We start from the raw sequence: 18,370 nt of genomic DNA, 5'->3' as shown, positions 1-18,370 counted from the left end.
TCTAGTACCTGTGCAAAATCTGTACGAGGTTGCTGAAAGGGGATCAGTCTTTCAGGTTGCTATCCGCTTGATAGCTGTAACGTTACCATGGCAGTAGATCTTTAAACGATGCAAGGTCCTTTTTTTTAGGAACAGCTGAGCAGAAGACCTAGTTTTAAGATGACATTTTAGAAGTAAGTTTGAATTGATTTGTGGCAGCTCTTTTATTTGTTTTTATACAAATTTACTTCAGTTTGGTCTGCATAGAGCCGATGCAGGCATGATGGGCCAAATGGCCTCCTACGCCATAACAATTCTGTAATTTAGCTTGGGTATGTTCTTTATAGTGTATGCTGTTTCAGAATCAAATAATGCATTTATAACTGTTGTAACTGCATTTTTATGCTTAATTCAAACTTGAGTGATTTAGTTTGTCTTCAGTTTCATAATTGCATTCATCTAGCCTTTTTAAATGTCTTAACAGTGTTAAACAGATATTACATAGTCATAGAGCAAACTTGGTTCACTTATGAGTAACATTCAAAATCTTGGTGTCGTACCTAGTTTTGAGGTGTAGGATTTTGACTAAAAAATGTTTGATCTTTTAACGATTAGCAATTTTGTGATGGGTTTTAGGAGATATTATATTTTGCAAAATCATGTTCATATCTCTATTCATTGGAAGATTGAGTCACCACTTCCTGACTGTATACCCGTCGTGCCAATGAAAACTCTTAATTTTGAAAACAGTGTATTGTGCAATGATTGATTCCCAGTTACCTGACACTAAATGCAATGTTAAAGTGTTTGATTATCTCAGTTTTCAATTATCCTTAAATAGAGCAAGGTTGCACAATGCAATTGGACTTTCTTGGCGATGCTGCTATAACCTTAAATGGAATGGAGGGGAAAAAAAAATACATCAGATTTTTATCAGCCATTGTTCAATTGAAATAATTGTATTTATCAATTTTCTTAATAGCTATTTTAAAAATGAGTAATACAGCAATTGGGCTTTTGGGGGAGGGTGAAGCTAAAGGAAGAGCATTGAAGAATGACAAAGTAAATTATCATTGTGGTGATGGAATGGCCAGAATCCCAACCACATCTTGCTTGAAGGCAGCTTTCAGGAATACCACATTATGGAGTGACTGGTTATGGCTTTGTGCCTCTGATATGCCCTATGCAGTGAGTTGTAATTTATTTTTTTTTTTTTTTTTTACAAGACCTACTTATAGACAGTTGCCAGTAAAGGCCAAAACATTTTTGCCTCTGTGACACCATCTGAAAACACAGCATCCAGTTTTCACATGTATCTGATGACACATATCTCTAACTGGCACTGCCTCTGGCACTGTTTGTCATTCAGTTCAGTCCGGGATAAGCAAAATGTTCTTCCAACTAAATACTGGGATTGTTGAAGCTAATGTCTACAGTCTGTCACAAACACTGTTTTCATTGAATCCATCTCTCTCCCTAGTCACTGCCTGAAGGCGAGAACACCAGCCTGGCACCTTGTATGATCTTGAGATGTACTTCCATCCACTCACACTCCATTACCAGACTGTCTTTTTGGACACCTAAACTATGGCTCAAATCCATCCTACTGTAGCACATTGGAAGACCCCATGCCTCTATTATCCTCACAGCATGATTGTCACATGTGTAGATGCAAACTAGTAGCAGGAGTAGGCCATTTGGTCCTTCGAGCATGTTCCACCATTCAATTTGATATAGGCTAATTTGATTGTAACCTCAACTCCACATTCATTCCTGCCTGCCCCCAATAACCTTTCACCCACTTGCTTATCAAGAATAGTATCTACCTCTGCCTTAAATGTTTAAGGAGCCTGGAACGTTCTTCCTCAAAAGGCACTGGAAGTAAAGACTCACTACTCTCTAATTCACTCATGGTTGATCTCTCATCTTGCAGCCTCAATAGATTTTATTTTGTACAAAACTGCTGCCTGTGCCCTAACTCGCATCCAGTACCATTTAGTTATCACTTGAAAATGAAAAATGAAAATGAAATGAAAATCGCTTATTGTCTGTCACAAGTAGGCTTCAAATGAAGTTACTGTGAAAAGCCCCTAGTCGCCACATTCCGGCGCCTAATCGGGAGGCTGGTACGAGAATTGAACCGTGCTTTCAAAGCCAGTGATTTATCCCTCTGCTAAACCAGCACTTCTGTGCTCACTGATCTAAGTTAACTTCTAATTCAATTACAGGTGGGTTTTAAAATTCTCACCCTGTTTTTAGCCCTACAGCCCACAAGAACCTGTGTTTTCTCGCATCCTTGCCTCTTGCACATTCTCAGTTTTAATCACTACACCATCGGTGGTTAGTTGAGTCTTCAGCTGCCTCGACCCTACACTCTGAAATTCAGTGCCTAAGTGTCTCTGCTGCCTTATTGCTCTCCTTTGAGTCTCTTCATTCATAGGCCATTGACAAGCTTTTGGTTCTCTGCCCTAATATTGTATTTTGCGGCTCTGTCAAATTTTGTTTTGATAATGCTTCAGTGAAGTGCCTTGCTACATTTTACTATTTTAAAGTTAATTAAATGCATGCTATCATGAAACAAAAAGTGGAATAAATGAGTGGGTCTTGAACTGATCTGTGGAAACTGAGGTAACCTTGTTTCCTGACATTCCATTGATTTTTGGTTCAAAAACAAGGTTAGGTGAAGGAAAAGTGAAGCCCTGGACTATGAGCAGCCCACAATGGGAGCAACAAATTTGTACGAGGCCAAAGCTGGAAATGATAGCCAAAATAGCTCCCAGGGTATGCTGCAAGTTCTACAGCTCCATATTACATAATATATTATAATTCCCCTTTTACTTCAGTGCTTCTCTAATATCCAGACATTTTTCTGCAATCCTCTTATGATGATTTTGATAACAGGTTGTTGGTAGACCTGCTGGAGGCTTTGGCGGAAACTTTCCAGATATTTTAAAGTATTGTGGTTGTGTAGTATAACAGGAGACAATTTATGTAAAAAAAAAAAAAGTGCTAATCCAATGGTCGGTCTCCATTTGGAATATGGATTTGCACATTTTACGATTGTGTAATTGACAGGGCAGTCAGTGGCAGTCCTTTAATGAACTTTGGAACTATTAGGAAATGTTGGGATCAGTTAATGGGAGGTCTGTTTGTGGGTGGAATTGTTCTTGCGTGTTTTGGCGACCATGAACCGAACTAAAAATATGTCAATGTAAAAACACTTTGGAATAAGGGTCTGCCTGGTGTGGTACCACTGGTGATAGAAGTACCCTTCGGCTTTTAAGAAAATAATGTTTCTAAGGGGTTTGGAACCTTTTTAAATGGGCATGAAATTCAATGTTGTTCATAGAATACATATGCATTGTGTTTATACGTAGAGAATTTCTCAGTTCCTCTTGGTCTACACATAAATTTGCTGATCTTTTCAAAAATTATTCATTTTGTATTGCTATCTAGAAACAAGCTAGGGTACCATTTAGCAGCTCATTACGTTATAATTCCGTTGATGCACAACCACTATTGGTGCAATCATATTGATGTTATCGAGCAAGCAGTGATAATTGTTTATTATTGGGTACTTGGGGCTGCACGGTAGCACAAGTGGATAGCGCTGTGGCTTCACACCGCCAGGGTCCCAGGTTCGATTCCCTGCTGGGCCACTGTCTGTACGGAGTCTGCACGTTCTCCCCGTGTCTGCGTGGGGTTCCTCCGGGTGCTCCAGTTTCCTCTCTCAGTCCAAAGATGTGGAGGTTAGGTGGATTGGCTATGCTAAATTGTGCTTGGTGTCCAAAAAAGGTTAGGAGGGGTTATTGGGTTACGGGGAGAGGGTTGAAGTGAGGGCTTAAGTGGGTTGGCGCAGACACGATGGGCCGAATGGCCTCCTTCTGCACTATGTTCTTAGAACACCAGTGTTAAGTATATATAACACTTCTACATGGTACTTGTACATGGAATTTAGTAAGGCATGTGATAAGGTCCCCCATGGTAGGCTTATGCAGAAAGTAAGGAGGCATGGGATAGTGGGAAATTTGGCCAATTGGACAACGAGCTGGTTAACCGATAGAAGTCAGAGAGTGGTGGTGGATGGCAAATATTCGGCCTGGAGCCCAGTTACCAGTGGCGTCAGCAGGGGTAAGTTCTGGGTCCTCTGCTGTTTGTGATTTTCATTAATGACTTGGATGAGGGAGTTGAAGGGTGGGTCAGTAAATTTGCAGACGATACGAAGATTGGTGATGTTGTGGATAGTGAGGAGGCTGTTGTCGGCTGCAAAGAGACATAGATAGGATGCAGAGCTGGGCGAGACCATGCAGACACTGCGACAACGAATAAACGGGCATCGTGCGACTATCAACAGGCAGGACTGTTCCCTTCCAGTTGGGGAACACTTCAGCAGTCAAGGACATTCAGCCTCTGATCTCCGGGTCAGCATTCTACAAGGAGGCCTTCAGGAGACGCGACAACGCAAAATTGCTGAGCAAAAACTTATAGCTAAGTTCCGCACGCATGAATGCGGACTCAACCGGGATCTGGGATTCATGTCGCATTACATTCGGCCCCCACCAACAAGCCTGGACTTGCAGAGGCCTACCGACTGAACTGGCTTGGGACAATTCACACCTCTTTAACCTGGAGTTACCTCTCTCTCTGCATCTTTGATGATTTGATTGCCTGCAGGTGCTCGCATTCCGGGGCATCTCTGACTGTGTCTATATAAACATTTCTGGAACAAGCCTTTCCATTCACCTGAAGAAGGAGCCGTGCTCCGAAAGCTCGTGTTTGAAACAAACCTGTTGGACTTTAACCTGGTGTTGTAAGACTTCTTACTGGGCTGAGAAGTGGCAGATGGAGTTTAACCCTGAAAAGTGAGAGGTTGTCCATTTTGGAAAGACAAATGTGAATGTGGAATACAGGGTTAACGGGAGGGTTCTTGGCAATGTGGAGGAGCAGAGAGATCTTGGGGACTATCTTCATAGGTCTTTGAAAGTTGCCACTCAAGTGGATAGAGCTGTGAAGAAGGCCTATAGTGTGCTAGCGTTCATTAGCAGAGGGATTGAATTTAAGAGCTGTGAGGTGGATGCAGCTGTACAAAACCTTGGTCAGGCCACATTTGGAGTACTGTGTGCAGTTCTGGTCGCCTCATTTTAGGAATGATGTGGAAGCTTTGGAAAAGGTGCAAAGGAGATTTGCCAGGATGTTGCCTGGAATGGAGAGTAGATCTTGCGAGGAAAGGTTGAGGGTGCTAGGCCTTTTCTCATTAGAATGGAGAAGAATGAGGGGCGACTTGATAGAGGTTTATAAGATGATCAGGGGAATAGATAGAGTAGACAGTAAGAGACTTTTTTACCCCGGGTGGAACAAACCATTACAAGGGGACATAGATTTAAGGTGAATAGTGGAAGATATAGGGGGGATGTCCGAGGTAGGTTCCTTACCCAGAGTCCTGTGGCTCAGAAAGGAAGGAGAGCAATAGTTATTGGGGACTCGATAGTTGGAGGGACAGATAGACGGTTCTGTGGCAGCGAAAGAGACTCACGGATGGTATGTTGCCTCCCGGGTGCTGGGGTCTGTGACGTCTTGGATCGTGTTTTCAGAATACTTAAGGGGGAGGGGGAACAGTCACAAGTCGTGGTACACACGGATACCAACGACATAGGTAAGAGAAGGGACGTGGCTTTAAAACAGGAATTTAGCGAGCTAGGATGGAAGCTGAGAGCCAGGACAAACCATGTTGTCATCTCTGGTTTGTTGCTCGTGCCAGTGAGGTGAGGAACAGGGAGAGGGTGCAGATAAACACGTGGCTGCAGGGATGGTGTAGGAGGGAGGGTTTCGGATACGTGGATAATTGGAGCACATTCTGGGGAAGGTGGGACCTGTACAGACAGGACGGTTTGCACCTGAACCAGAGGGGCACCAACATCCTGGGAGGGAAATTTGCTACGGCTCTTGGGGGGGGGGGGGGGGGTTTAAACTAATTTGTCAGGGGGATGGGAAAACGAGCTGTAGTCCAGAAGCCAGTGTTGAGAGTAGTGAGGTACTGAGGAGGGTATCCAGGTCGCAGGAGTGTACCGGCAGACAGAAAGGTGGGTTGAAGTGTGTCTACTTCAATGCAAGGAGCATCTGGAATAAGGTAGGGAAGGTGGTGAAAGAGGTGGAGGAGTAGCATTGTTAATCAAGGATAGTTTAACGGCTGTAGAAAGGCAGTTCGAAGGGGATCTGCCTACTGAGGTAATATGGGCTGAAGTTAGAAATAGGAAAGGAGCGATCACATTGTTAGGAGTTTTCTATAGGCCCCCAAATAGTAATAGAGATGTGGAGGAAGAAATTGCAAAACAGATTATGGATAGGTGTGGAGATTTCGGGGTAGTTGTCATGGGTGACTTTAACTTTAAAAATATTGATTGGAACCTCTATAGGTCGAACAGTCGGATGGGGCAGGTTTTGTACAGTGTGTGCAGGAGGGTTTCCTGACACAATATGTGGATAGGGCGACAAGACGGGGGTGGGGGGGGGGCATATTGGAATTGGTACTGGGTAATGAACTGGGCCAAGTGCTAGATTTGTTTGTGGGAGAGCACTTTGGAGATAGTGACCACAATTCGGTGTCATTCACTATTGCAATGGAGAGGGATAGGGCCATACGGCAGGGCAAGGTTTATAATTGGGGGAGGGGTAATTATGATGTGATTAGGCAAGAATTAGGGAGCATAAAATGGGAACAGAAACTGTCAGGGAAATGCACAAATGAAAAGTGGAGCTTGTTCAAGGAACAAATACTGTGTGTCCTTGATAGGTATGTCCCTGTCAGGCAGGGAGGAAATAGCCGTGTGAGGGAACCATAGTTCACAAAAGAGGTTGAATGTCTTGTCAAGAGGGAAAACGAAGAGTATGTAAGGATGAGAAAACAAGGTTCAGTTGGGATGCTTGAGGGTTACAAGGTAGCAAGGAATGAGCTAAAACAAGGGCTTAGGAGGGGGCATGAGAAGTCCTTGGCGGGTTGGATCAAGGAAAACCCCAAGGCTTTTTACTCTTATGTTAGAAATAAAAGAATGACCAAGCTGAGGGTAGGGCCGGTCAAGGACAGTAGTGGGAACTTGTGCATGGAGTCCGAAGAAATAGGAGAGGTGTTGAATGAATGCTTTTCTTCAGTATTCACCAAGGAGAGTGGCCTTGCTGTCCACGGGGATAGTGCCAGAGGACTGGAGAGTGGCAAATGATGTTAATCTGTTCAAGAAAGGGAATAGGAATGACCCTGGTAATTATAGGCCAGTTAGTCTGTCTTCGGTGGTCGGTAAGTTAATGGAAAAGGTTCTGAAGGATTTATGATTTATGACCATTTGAAAAGATGCAGCTTAATCTGGGATAGTCAACACTGATTCATGAAGGGTAAGTCTTGCCTCACAAATTTGATTGAATTCTTTGAGTAGGTAATTAAGTGTGTAGATGAAGGTAGAGCAGTTGATGTCGTATACATGGATTTTAGTAAGGCGTTTGATAAGGTTCCCCATGGTCGGCTCATGAAGAAAGTACGGAGGTGTGGGATAGAGGGAAATTTGGCCAATTGGATAAGTAACTGGCTATCACATAGAAGACAGGGTGGTGGTGGATGGAAAATTTTCAGACTGGAGACCAGTTACCAGCAGTGTACCACAGGGATCAGTGCTGGGTCCTCTGCTATTTGTGATTTTTATCAATGACTTGGAGGAGGGTGCTGAAGGGTGGGTCAGTAAATTTGCTGATGACACCAAGATTGGTGGAGTAGTGGATAAGATGGAGGGCTGTTGTAGGCTGCAAAGAGACATTGATAGTATGCAGAGCTGGGCTGAAAATGGCAGATGGAGTTTAACCCTGATAAATACGAGGTGATTCATTTTGGTAGAAAAAAATTGAATGTGGATTACAGGGTCAACGGCAGGGTTCTGAGGAATGTGGAGGAACAGAGAGATCTTGGGGTTCATGTCCACAGATCTCTGAAGGTTGCCACTCAAGTGGATAGAGCCGTGAAGAAGGCCTATAGTGTGTTAGCGTTTATTAACAGGGGGCTTGATTTTAAGAGCCGCGGGGTTATGCTGCAACTGTACATGACCCTGGTGAGACCACATTTGGAGTATTGTGTGCAGTTCTGGTCACCTCATTATAGGAAGGATGTGGAAGCATTGGAAAGGGTGCAAAGGAGATTTACCAGGATGCTGCCTGGTTTGCAGGATGAGTCTTATGAGGAAAGGTTGAGGGAGCTAGGGCTTTTCTCTTTGGAGCGGAGGAGGATGAGACACGACTTAATAGAGGTTTATAAGATGATGAGGGGGATAGATAGAGTGGACGTTCAGAGACTATTTCCTCGGGTGAATGTAGCTGTTACAAGGGAGCATAACTATAAGATTCAGGGTGGGAGATATAGGAGGGATATCAGAGGTAGGTTCTTTACTCAGTGGTTCGGCTGTGGAATGGACTGCCTGCTGTGATTGTGGCGTTGGACACTTTAGGAACTTTCAAGCGGTTATTGGATAGGCACATGGAGCACACAAGAATGACTGAGTGGGATAGCTTGATCTTGGTTTCGGACAATGCTCGGCATAACATCGAGGCCGAAGGTCCTGTTCTGTGCTCTACTGTTCTATGTTCTTAGTAGTGGGGGTATGGAATGCACTGCCTGTGGAAGGAGTTGAGTCGGAAACATTAGGGACCTTCAAGCGGCTATTGGATAGGTATATGGATTACAGTAGAATGATGGGGTGTAGATTAATTTGTTCTTAATCTAGGACAAAAGTTTGGCACAACATCGTGGACCGAAGGGCCTGTTCTGTGCTGTATTTTTCTATGTTCTATGTTCTACCTTCCCATCTCTTGCATCTCTAAAATGCTTTGTCCTTAGATTTTGCAGACATCGATTTTGTGTCTGTTGCACAGGGTGTCTGTTGCACAGGGTGTGTCTGTATCTTGAGGACAACTGGGAATGGACAACACATACTGGCCTTGTCAGCAACACTCATCCTGTGAACAAATAAACAGAAATTGACAGGTGTCCTGAACTTCAGGTAAATCTAGTTATGTTGATAAAGAGAAGACGTCTACAAATTGTGTTTTGCAATTTGATCTTTGCCGCATATGATTACTCTTAAAATCAGACTCCTCCAGACCCACAGCAATGTGGTTGATTCTTAACTGCCTCCTGAAGGGCAATTGGGGATGGGCAATAAATGCTAGCACAGCCAGCGATGCCCACGTCCCAGGAACTAAAAAAAAAAACTGCAGTGCTAATAATGAAATAAAAAAACAGGTTAAAGCTATGAGTTTTGTTTCAAGCTTCCATGTTTGAAGAATGGAGAGAGCTTAGTTTCCTGACACAAAAATCAAGATGCAGTCAACACCATCAAAAACAGTTTTCAATTAGCATTTCATTTGGGTGCTACTGTAGTATCTTGTGCGCAATGTCGTTGTCACACTTTTATATCACTGTGTTTCAGAGTAGTTCAGGTTACTGAGAAATGTGACCACATTCTTTATAAACAAAAGTCTAGTTTGTGGTCACCATGCCATATGATTTTGAATTATGTTAATACCTTAGAAGAATTATGCCTTTGTAAGAAGTGTTGCCATTTCATTTCTTATCTACCCAGAGAGACAATCCAACTACAGAGAAATATGAATGTATTAGGTGCAGTGTTATGTAATTGAGATTTTGAATGTAAATTTTAGCCTTCAGGGGCAAGATGAGCTGGAATGGACCTACGTGCATTTGGGCTATATGGTTAATCACCAGGTGGCGTGCTTCTGTAGGGCAGGGGTAGGCCAAAATGGCCTTTTCTCCTTTCCCCTTAATTCCTGCTTTATACAGAATTTCTTGTTCTTCTGGTGAAATTGTCTTTTTTCTCTTTACTCAACCTCACCAATGGTAATGGTGAAGAGATGCATTTGCAACAATGGTGCCTTCCGTCATTTATGGAAACTTGCTTCTGGAATTTATCACCTAAAGTAGTCCAGCAGGAAATTATGAGGGCTATTAGAGTTGCATAGATCTAATAGCTATTTGATCTCTAAACCCATCACAATTGTGACGAGTCTTTTCCTCAAATGTAAGCACTTTCTAGCATATGCTGTTAAGGAACAAGACTTTGAAGTTTTGGGATTTATTTCCTCTCCATATAGCACACTGATCGGAATGCCAGAAATAAGAGCAGGAGTACATCATACCTCCCTTCAAGCTTGCTCCCCTGTCTAATAAGGCCACAGCGATTTTAAGCCTCATTCCTGCCTGCCCCTATATCCCTTGATTCCCTGAGGGAATCCTCAGTGTACATTTCCACCAAGCTTTTTATCACCAACAAACATTGATAGATTACTCTGTGCCACCTAAGTCAATAAATTGTAAACGGCTTAGGCCCCAGCACAGATCCTTTCGCCACTTCACTATTTGTAGCCTGCTTATTTAAAATTTTTTATTTCTCTCTGCTTTCTATCTGTAACAAATCCTCCATCCATGCTAATTTCTCACGCCCACCTCCATGACTCCTTATCTTGTAAGGCACCTGGTCAAATTATTTTTGGAAATCCGAATCTCCATCTACTGGCACCTCTTCATTTATTACTTGCAATTACGACCAGGTAAGGAGGGATGCAAAGGCTCCCCTATTCTCACACACCTCGTTTGACCGTAACAGGGTTTGTTTTATTTTTTTAAAAGCATTTAGAGAGGATGTGCTTTGCCAATTCTGTCCCATTATTTGTGTCAATGTTTGAGAATTATTCCGGCAGATTTTCTTCAGTTAAACTAAGAACTAGCTAAATTTAATTGAAACTATCCCCAAAGCCAAAAAAAGAAAAATGTGGCACCATTCATATGGGATCTTGCACTTATCTGGGCCCACATACCCACATCGTATATGGGTATAAGCTTGAGGGCGGCACGGTAGCACAATGGTTAGCATTGTTGTTCCACAGCACCAGGGTCCCAGGTTCGATTCCTGGTTTGGGTCACTGTCTGTGTGGAGTCTGCATGTTCTCCCTGTGTCTGCGTGGCTTTCCACCGGGTGCTCCGGTTCCCTCACGCGAGTCCTGGAAGACTTACTGTTAGGTGAATTGAACATTCTGAATTCTGTACCCAATAAAATAAATAATTAAATATGTAGTTAGCTGTTCCTTGGTTGGTCTTCATGTGATAATTCAAAGTTGTGGCCATTTAGCTTTGCTGTTCGCCTGAATGCTGTTATACGTAGCAGATTTCCATATTTTAAAGTAACTCAGCATGTGGTTATTTTTGTTCCCGGTGGATGCTCTACAAACTGAATGTAATTCTTCTAGAGAGAGAAAGAAGGCACACAACCCCAGCCTGCTTCAGGACAGCAGTGCTTCTTTCTCTCGCCTGCTTGCCAGGGGTTCCTGCTGGTTGTATACAGGCAGTCTTTGGAATTACTGTACAATTGGCTCGTGGAAATATAAGTTGGAATGCCATAAGCCAGACCCAATTTTCCCATAGGAACAATGTTAAAATTGGGGCATTGGTTTCATCAGCTGTACAACTGAGCATTTCTATTGGCAAATTGTGACCTTTTCCATGGATTTTAGATGGTCATCCCTATTCAGATCTCTGTCGGTGGACCACTGTGAGCGTTCTCCATAGCTGGCTGAGCAGAACATTTCAGACCACAGGCATGAAAGATCCTATTGTAGTCGATGGGAGATCAGCCAGTTGGGGCAAAGCAGGATTTTAACTGGCAAATTGTGGCCTCATTTTCTGATTTTAAAAGTTTTCTGGTTTCTGGCACTAGCTTAGACAGGCAAAGCACTGCTGGCAGGTGCGGTAATTATTCTCTGTACTAAGAATGGGTAATATTTATAAATCATAATTATAAAAACATAAAAGATGAGCTGGCACGGCATCATAAAATGAAAACCAGTGTCATAAATTTCAAACGTCAATTTTTAAACGTCGTAAGTGCTGTTCGTCTTTCTTTGAACGTCGTAAAGTCAAGGACTGCCTGTATTCCAGATGGGCTTGATTAGTTCATGCCTGTAGCAGTTATTGTTTCAGAATAGGTAATTGAACTTTGTCTCATCTCAGAAACATTTGCAAAGTTGTACTGTAATGCGAGTACAAGGGAAATGGGTCTTTCGCACTCCCCAGAGGGTTGATTTTTCTGTTTTCATTCCAACTTTGCGGAAGGAAAAGTTGTTTTGTAGCAGCTCTACCTGGGGTTGAGTTTTTTAAAAAAAAAAGCACAATTGCCTGTTTCGGTTTCCAGTTTAAAATCCAGCCAGTGAAAAATTCAAAAAGCACATTCTCATTGCACATCAAAATAACTCTTGATGAATTTGTCAAACACAATTTCCTTTTTATAAAACAGTGTTGACTCTGACTCACTTCAAAGTGCATTGTTAAGACTTCTCAGACTCCAACATTTTCCTGATGATTGATGTTAGGCTTACCGGCCTGCAATTCCTTGTGTTATTTTTCTTGAATGAAGGTGTTAAATTTGCAAACTTCCAATCTGCTGGGTTTTAAAATTCAGGGAATATTGGAAAAATATAACCAGTGTGGGATTTGTTGTCTTTCAACCTTTTTTTTAATCAACTCTTTGGTCCCTCGTTGCTGGTTTTGAAAACTGTCCCAATCCCAAGGCTTACTACTATTCTTTGCAATGTTTTAAGTGTTATTTTAACCTCATTTCTTTCCTGGTAAGCTGTGGATGGATCTATCTTGCTGAGCTTTTGTTTTTCAATGGAATGTATTTTTATGAACAATTTGATTTGTTCTTTACTTTCTTACTTTTTTTAATCATACCTTTTTGATCTATTTACCCAATCAACCATAGTCCGCACTCCTCATATCAATGTAATTGGCTTTAAGTATAATATTTTTGTTTGGAACTAGGGTTTTCTAACTTAATGTGGAATTCAATTATATTATGATCACTTTTTCCGCCAGAGGATCATTTGCAATGAGATCACTAATCTGCCTCATTGCGCAGTACCCGGTCTAAAATAACTTGATCTCTAGTTGATGCCACAACTTTGCTCCAGGAAACGTATTGACTTGAGCAATCAACAAACTCATCTTCCAGGCTCTTTTTGACTATTCCAGTCTGTAGTCACCCTTGATGCTGAGACCACTTGTAGTGGTATCATTAGCATACAAGTGCTTGTTTTACATTTTTTTGCTTTTCAAATATGAAATGAAATGAAAATCACTTATTGTCATGAGTAGGCTTTAATGAAGTTACTGTGAAAAGCCCTTAGTCGCCACATTCCGGCGCCTGTCCGGGGAGGCTTGTATGGGAATCGAACCATGCTGCTGGTCTGCTTTAAAAGCCAGCGATTTAGCCGAGTGAGCTAAACTCAATATTGCAGCCAGTAAGAAACAAATCAGTGCACTCGCTGTCGAATGGTGTTTGTAAAATAAAATTCTTGGGAGCCTCTGATGGACTTGCTAACTTGAATTTCACTTGGCACCATCCTTCAGGAGGGATTATGTCATAACACTTCTGGTATATTAGATTTGGAAATGGTGTAAAGTTGCTCACTTCAGACAGAAAACATTTTGTTAATAACTAAGTAGTTGATATTTTTATTTGGTGATATTGAATATTTTTTTATTATAGGTGATATTTCTTAGGCATAAAAGGGGCAAGAACTTAGAAACCAGAGAAAAGCTATGGGCCAGAAAGAGACCATTCAATCCATCACGTCCACTGGCTACCAAAAATGGAAAAAAAGAAACTTGACACTTATTTTCATCCCACATTCTAGAACCTGGTTCATAACCCTGCAGGTTACAGCACTTTGGGTGTAGATGCAGATACCTTCATGAGATTAATTGAGTTTTTGCGCCTCAACTGCTAAGTGAATTCCAGATGCTTATTATCCTCAAGGTCGAACCATATAATCTATGATTCAAATTTGGGCTGTGAGTCTCACTTACCCGGGGTAAAAAAAGTATTTTCTTGTGTCCCCTCTAATCCTTCTACCAATCAACTTGCTTTAAATTTTTCCTTTTAGGTGTTTCAAAAATACTTTTGTCTTGAACTATAATTATAGTGCAGTCACTGTTGCATGTTGGCAAAATTGGCAGCCATTTTGCATATCGCCCACTAATAGCAGTGGGATGAATCACCAGTTAATCTGTACTTGGTGTTTGTGGTTGAAGAGCAAATGTTCAATGGCAGAGTTTAACTTATTTTGGATAGTGCTGGAATATCAATTATTTCCCTTTTTCTTCGTGTCCCATCCCAGCCGGTAACCACAGCAATGTAGTAGACTCTCGGCTGCATGCTCTGGTCTGCAATGGAGTTTGATCTCAAACCTGACTTGAGCGAGGATTCCAACTACAAAATTCATGTTTTGATTATGCTTTTCAAACATGTAACAGCTAATGGCCAAAGGAACCTTGGTGAGTTCCTGCAGTGCATCTTGTAGATGGTCCACATGGCTGCCACTATTCGTCAGTGGTGGAGGGATTGAATGTTTGTGGAAGGGGTAGCAATCAAACGGGTTGCTTTATTATGGATGGCGTTGAGCTTCTTGAGTGTTGGAGCTTCTGATCTCGGTGATTCAAAAATACTGGCAAGTGTTCTAGGTGTGATAAATGTTGAAATTATATATTTTGTATCTGTTGCAGTAATGTTTTTAAAAGCCAGGGTTAAGATATATATTTATTCCAGTAATTTTAAAGAACCAAGGTTAAGGTATCCAGGCAGTGTCTGCTGAAGGTGTAATTAAGAAGTCTTAAAAGGAGTGGCTATAATTGATTCTAGCCATTGATTCTAGCCATTTACCTGTTTGCATGAAGAGGGCTAATGGAATATTATGATTTCTGGAGATTCCCTGGACAGTAGATAATTTGAGGGAGTGTTATGTAGCCCCAGCCAAGTAGGTCATGTGGAACTTAGTGGGATACAGATGATGGCAGATCCATCTGCAGTTTTGCCAAATGCTGCCAGGTTGTACAGAAGTTCTCTGAAAGGTTCTCTCTCTCCAGAAGTGTCTTCACAGCTAAGCAAGTAATCTGTCAATTTTATTTATAAGTGGACTTTGACCTGTATTGGGTTGCTTAATTTGAGTTAGTAGCAGGTATAGGCAGTAAATTTGTTTTGCCTTGTGTTTAATAACTGTTTTAACTGATAATTGTAAAGCTATTTTATTTGTTGATGTGGTTAATTAAGTATTTAAATTAAAGTTTCATTTAACATAAGATATCTATTGGTCAGAGTCATCACTCCTGGGGTGAAGTATCCTTTCCTCACAATTTAAAAAAAAACAAAAACAAAACATTGTCCATGGGATGTAGGCATCGCTGGCTGGACCAGCATTTATTGCCCATCCCTGAGGACATTTAAGAGTCAACCACATTGCTGTGGATTTGGAGTCACGTGTAGGTCAGACCAGGCAAGGACGTCAGATTTACTTCCCTAAAGGACATTAGTGAACTAGATGGGTTTTTACGACAATTGAGAGTGGTTTCATGGTCATTATTAGACTTTTTCCAGATTTTTATTGAATTCACATTTATCACCACCTGCCCTGGCAGGATTTGAACCTGGGTCCCCAGAGCATAAATCTGGGTCTCTGGATTGCTAATCCACTGACAATACCACTGCGCTACCCGGACAAATTTAAAAAATAAATAAATGTTTGGGCTTCTTTTCTGGTTTCATGACAAATTTTGAGCTCTGGTCTGGTATCTTAACATAGTTATTAAATTTGCCATTTGCTGATTTGCATCTGATATTACTGTCTCAAAACACTTTTGTGGGATAGTACTTTAAGACGCTCTTGGAAGTTCCCAGGTACGGGTTTACCTCTCAATTGTCCAGAAGGGCTAACTACCCCCGGACAATTGCACTGCGCTGGGAACAAAGAACAAAGATAAGTGCAGCACAGGAACAGGCTTTTCGGCCCTCCACGCTGCCCGTCTAAACTAAAATCTTCTACGCTTCCGGGGTCCATATCCCTCTATTCCCATCCTACAATCAGACAAAGCGGTTTCGATCACTAAAAATGCTTTTGCCAGTCTTACACTCGTTGCTCTGAAAGGGTTAGAAGAAAAATAAATTCAGTTCTCGCTTCAGTCTAACTATTTTAGAGGCTCAGACTGAGCCCCCCCCCCCCGGACTCCAGGGGGCCAGCTGAACCACTGATGAAATGAGATGAAAATGAAAATCGCTTATTGTCACAAGTAGGCTTCAAATGAAGTTACTGTGAAAAGCCCCTAGTCGCCACATTCCGACGCCTGTTCGGGGAGGCTGGTATGGGAATTGAACCCGCGCTGCTGGCCTGCCTCAGTCTGCTTTCAAAGCCAGCGACTTAGCCCTGTGCTAAAGCGGCCCCATGTCCCCGATATCTGGTTGCTCTCTCCGTCCGATGTCTAAACTCCCACATCCCATTCACTTACTGTGTAAACTTAGCTTCTCCCTTTCAATTAAACCGTTTAAACTTGCTTACTTTACGCCAGCTGGTGCCGTGAAAAGGGAGCATGTCCTCCGTTCAGCTGCTCAAGTCACCTGGCCTGAATCTGAAAGATTGGGCAAAGATGAATTTTAAGTGCAGGTAAGTCCGTACGGTGTGGCAATTCATGGCTGATTGTCAAGCCGAGGAAATTACAGCTCTGTATATGATAAAATACCAGACCTACTTTAAGCTACATATGCTAGTGCTTCTAGATGTTGTGTAGGGTATACCCTATTCTGCAGTTGATGCTTGGCAGTTACCTAATTAAATCATCTCTGGCAAATATTGTGTCTGTGATAACTTGCAGTTAAGCACCTGTTGTGCAAATCATTCAATTTTATGTTGCACCTTTTTGATTCTAAAGTTTATTTAATAACATTTTTTTGAATTCTTAATTACTTAGCTTTATGTAGCTTTCACTAAGTAATTCAATACAAAATTCTCAAGAACAGTGTAAAGTGGGGAATTTGGTGATTACGGGTATGTGGTGCAGAAGGGTAAAGGCAAAGACAGAATGGTTTTAATGGGGCATTTTCATTTACATATGAGTAGATTAAGCAGACTTGTACCTGTCCGATAGATGATGAATTTTTGGAGTCTATTCAGGATAGTTTTCATAGAATTCATAGAATTTACAGTGCAGAAGGAGGCCATTTGGCCCATCGAGTCTGCACTGGCTCTTGGAAAGAGCACCCTACCCAAGCCCACACCTCCACCCTATCCCCATTACCCAGTAACCCCACCCAACAGTAAGGGCAATTTTGGACACTAAGGCCAATTTAGCATGGCCAATCCACCTAACTCGCACATCATCTTTGGACTGTGGGAGGAAGCCGGAGCACCCGGAGGAAACCCACGCACACATGGGGAGAACGTGCAGACTCCGCACAGACAGTGACCCAAGCCCGGAATCGAACCTGGGACCCTGGTGCTGTGAAGCAATTGTGCTAACCACAATGCTACCGTGCTGCCCTGCAACTATTTCTCATAGAGCCAACAAAGGGCAAGGGCATGCCATATTAGATATGTAGACTGTAAACGTTAATGAGCCAGCGTAACACTGAACACTTATCTAATAGTGATCATAATATGTTTGCGTTAAATGCAATGTTTAAGCGAGAGACGATCGCAAAAACAGCTACGAAGATTTCATATTTGGATAATGCTGACTTAATTGTGATGACTCACTGTCCAGAGTAAACTGGAACAAACTGTTTAAGGGGGTAAAATGGCAGGCGGTCCAGAGAGGTATTCAAAGAAATTGTGATGCAATTTATACCCTGAAGGGGCAATAGCTTTACATGCCCCCCCCCAAAAAAAAAAACCATGGGTGACTAAAGAACCATGGATCAATATAATACTCAAAGAAAATACATACAAAGATGCGCAGGTTAGATGGATTGGTCATGCCAGTGTACGGGGTTCCTGATTTTGGGGGGGAGGGGGAGGGGAAAGAGAGCCGGGGGGAGTGGGCCTGGGTAGAGTGCTTTCGGAGGGTCAGTGCAGACTTGATGGGCCAGGTGGCCGCCTTCTGCACTGTAGCGATCCTATTCTACGGAATAGAAAAAAACAGATGCAGATCTTGGCAACTAGAAGAAAAACCAATAATGAAAGATGATAAAACAGTAATAGTTGTTAAAAGGAATATTGAAAGAAACTTGCAAGCGAAGTCAAAATCACGAGTTGTATTGGGGAAAAGAGGGTGGTGAGGAGCAACGCAGGCCCCTTGAAATACAGATAATGGTGGTATTGTTGATGAAAATGATGAAATGACACAATTATTTTGTGCTGGCAATCACATTGGAGGAAGAGGCTAGCTTGCTAGGCATTCAAAGGAAATGAATACTTGAACCTGGGATGGAAGCTGGGCAAAATAAATTTGGACAAAATTGTAGTATGAAAGAATGACAAATCTGCCAACCAGATGGTTTCTATCACAGGCGTTTGAAGGAAG

The 18,370-nt window shown here is 42.2% G+C and overlaps 1 protein-coding gene across 1 annotated transcript in view; it reads left to right on the top strand.

Moving 5' to 3' along the window:
• The window catches only part of LOC119962803 (mediator of RNA polymerase II transcription subunit 13-like), a 311,329-nt gene that overhangs the window by 39,951 nt on the left and 253,008 nt on the right, over nucleotides 1–18,370 (top strand). The gene's annotated exons all lie outside the window — the stretch shown is intronic.

Source organism: Scyliorhinus canicula, chromosome 1 (genome assembly GCF_902713615.1).
Source record: "Scyliorhinus canicula chromosome 1, sScyCan1.1, whole genome shotgun sequence".
Lineage (NCBI taxonomy): Eukaryota > Metazoa > Chordata > Chondrichthyes > Carcharhiniformes > Scyliorhinidae > Scyliorhinus > Scyliorhinus canicula.
Note: the sequence above shows the minus strand (reverse complement) of the source record. Positions and strands in the feature narration are given on the sequence as shown.